The sequence below is a fragment of the Macaca nemestrina genome, chromosome 1 (genome assembly GCF_043159975.1).
Source record: "Macaca nemestrina isolate mMacNem1 chromosome 1, mMacNem.hap1, whole genome shotgun sequence".
Classification (NCBI taxonomy): Eukaryota; Metazoa; Chordata; class Mammalia; order Primates; family Cercopithecidae; genus Macaca; species Macaca nemestrina.
Window position 1 is genome coordinate 162,989,821 of NC_092125.1, and position 3,735 is coordinate 162,993,555.

The following is a 3,735-nucleotide window of genomic DNA, read 5'->3' on the forward strand; positions in this document are numbered from 1 at the left end:
TATGATCCAGCAATCCCACTTCTGGAAATAGACCCAAAAGAATTGAAAATATCAAAGAGATTTGCACACCCGTGTTCATTGCAGCATTATTCACAATAGCCAAGAGTTGGAAGCAACCTAAATATATATGACAGATGAATGGATAAATAAAATGTGATGTACATAACATACAGTGAAATATTATTCAGCTTTAAAAAAGAAAACCCTGCCAAATGCTACAAAACCTTTAGGACATTACACTAACTGAAATAAGCCAATTACAAAAAGAGAAATGAATCCACTTATATGAGATATCTAAAGTAGTCAACTCTTGGAAACAGAAAACAGAATGGTGGCTGCCAGAGGCAGAAAACTTGGGGACAATGGAAGATGTTAACAGATACAGAGTTTCAGTTTTGTAAGATGAAAAAGCGCTATGGATCTGTTGCACAACAATGTACATATAAGTAATACTATTGTACTGCACACGTAAAAATGGTTAAGATGGTAAATTTTATGTTTTTGCCACACACAAAAACCCATATAATTGCCAACTTCTCATTATGTAAAACATGTATATTGCTTTTAAAACCAACCAGTCAACCAACCCTCTCCTTCATTAGCCTTTTATAAAAGGTAGTATATTTTGCAACCAAATAACAGACACAATCTAATCTCAGAGTAAAAGATAACACTCTGGACTGGAGCTCACCTCTCCCGGCTGTGGGATGCCGAAGCCAAGCAGGTGCAGAGCAAAGCAGGTAGCTGCTGGCTGTGAGGAGGCTGTGGAAGGTGTGAGGAGACTGTGCGTTAATAAAAATATCCACGGAGAACACTGAAAACTCAGTGGATTCAAAAATCCATTAAAAATTTGGAACCGAAGATCATACATGGAAGCAAATCAATGGACTCTGGAATATCCTTGGACAACAGTTATAAAATGGATTGTCCTGAAACGGGTGTATGTATTATATAACAATTAATGATAATAAGTGGAATCATAAAAGCATTGGAATGGCATCTTGGTCTGGTACAGATGTCGATGTGGCAAACCTCAGGGAAACACTCACAAACTTGAAATGTGAAGTCAGGAATAAAAATGATCTTACATGTCAAGAAATTGTGGAATTGATGTGCAATGTTTCTTAAGAAGATCAGAGCAAAAGGAGCAGTTTTGTTTGTGTGCTTCTGAGCCATGGTGAAGAAGGAATAATTTTTGGAACAAATGGACCTGTTGACCAGAAAAAGATAACAAGTTTTTTCAGAGGGGATTGTTGTAGAAGTCTAACTGGAAAACCCAAACTTTTCACTATTCAGGCCTGCCATGGTACAGAACTGGATCTGGCATTGAGACAGACAGTGGTATTGATGATGACATGGCGTGTCATAAAATACCAGTGGAGGCCGACTTCTTGTATGCATATGCGACATCATTTGCTAATAAATTGAGACTGGAGAACCAAAGAAAGATAAGAGTGAGAGATCACCCTAAGATTCTTTAGCAACTCAGTGGATTAAATGCCGTTTACTATGATGGAGAACACTACAGAAGGAATATAATTGGAGGAAGGTGAGAAATAAGAAGTTCACTTTTGGTCACTTTAAATTTGAGATGCTTGTGCAACATCCAATCAAACATTCGGAGTAATCTATGGTTCAAAGAAAATTCTGAGCTGGAAACATACTTTGGGTATAATCAGCAGATAGGAGCTATTAAAGTCTTGAAATGCAAGTGTGAGTATAGGTAAAGAAAAGAAGAGATTGAGGACTGAGTCCTGGGTACTTCAACATGTAAAAGTCTGGAAGAGAAAGATAATACAGCAAAGGAGGCTTAGTGGAATGGGGGACTTCACAGGGAATATCTTCAAAGTCAAGTAAGGACATGTTTTTGAGGAGAAAGTGAACAATTCTATCACGACCTCTTGAAATGAGGACTGAATATTGGTATTGACTTTGGCAATGTCAATATTGGAGGTCTTTGGTAATCTGAATAAGAGTTGTCTGTGTGCAGTGATATAAGTGAGTGATGTAAGTGAGTAAGGCTAAATTGGAGTGGTTCCAAGAGAGAACTAGAGGTAAAGAGAGGATCGCATCTATAAACAATTTGTTCAGGGAGCGTCTATGAAAGGGAGAACCATGGGATCTCTGCTACAGGAAGATGTGGCATCTTGGGATAATTTTTTATTTAAGATTAGAAATGTTATATCATATTTTTATGCAAATGGAAAAGAACTAAACATCTAGGAATGATATGGATAAAAGCGAACACTGTGAGTAGGAAAGAGGGGATTGAATGCAGTGACTGAGGGTATGATTTGACCTAAAATAGGCACATTGCTCCTCCTAAACAATAATAGGAAGGGAGGCAGTGGCTATGATCTCTAAAGGATGCAGGTCAGTGCATTTGGTCGGATAAGGACTTTATCTTCTGATTGCTTCTATTTTCTCAATAAAATCAGAAGCAAGGTCACCTACTGAGAATCTAAGTTTGAGAAAGTCAAAGGTTTAAGGACAGGAAAACTGTCTTCTCTGGAAATAAAAGAAATGTTGACTAGAAAAATATAGTAGAATATACATTTCAATGTTTTATCCATGTCATTAACTTTACATAAGATAGTATGCTTTTAGCAAAAAGGTAAAAAACACCTGAGGATGAACTAAATTCCACCTGTTCCCGTTTCTGAGTAAGCTAGAATGTGAGGTCCAAGAGGGAAAGGATTGTTGTCTACTTTGTAAAAAAAAATCACTGTGCATAGAACATTGTAGACATGGTAGATGCTCAAGAAACAGTGAATGATTTCACGAATGAGGAGGCGCTGTATCTCTAGTTTTTGTCATTGCTACAGATGGTCTTCACACCCACAAATATTTACCTTTTCACCTCATCCTAGCACATTTGTAGTAGCACTTTCCTAATTTATTTTTTTAAATATATGGTCATTTTTAAGAAAGCATTTTGTGGTTTACATTCATCTATTTTTCATTCTTCAAAACGTTGTTTTGCAGTATCTAATGGACAGTTTAAAAGCTTCATGAATGAAAAGTCGCCTTTTGTCAAAATTAAATGAACGCAAAAGAATGAAAAGTTTGGGCTGAGTTCAAAATTGTAAGCTCCCAAGGAAAATGAATGCACAAAACTTCTGGTTTTCATTTCCCATATTCTTATATTAAACATGAAATTCAAGGGTTCTGACTGAATTAGAAAACTTAAAATTTGAGGACAAATTTCTGACGATAAAATGTTCTAAAGACTCTTAAATCAAAATCTTACTAAATAGCCTGACTAGCAATCGTATTTTTTTATTTCAATGTGTTTATTTTTCTACAACAACAGTAAAAAATTTACTAAATCCCCAACTCTCTGTAATTATTTCACAGAAATGAATGGTTCTGTGTGTTTACTGAGAAGAGAACAGAAGATCTGTTACTCTTCAACCACTGGAGGATATTAATCTTACTCTTTCTCATAAAACTGTCTAATAAACATAAGAAAAATATAAAAATTTGCTAGCAAACACAGAAATGCAAGTAAAAGCAATAAGGCAGCATTTTCACCAATTAAGAAGGTAATGAACATCACTATATATATAGGTTTTTCATATTGTTATAATTTTCTTAGGAAAAATTTTTCAGTATGGAATAATTGAATGAAAATCTTGAGGCTGGGGGCAGTGGCTCACGCCTGTAATCCGAGCACTTTGGGAGGCCAAGGCGGCAGATCACCTGAGGTTAGGAGTTTGAGACCAGCCTGGTCAA

General features: G+C 36.1%; 1 pseudogene; it reads left to right on the forward strand.

The window, feature by feature from the left end:
* Positions 1-868: 868 nt before the first annotated feature.
* LOC105498384 (caspase-3-like) lies at positions 869-1,481 on the forward strand (annotated as a pseudogene).
* Positions 1,482-3,735: the final 2,254 nt, after the last annotated feature.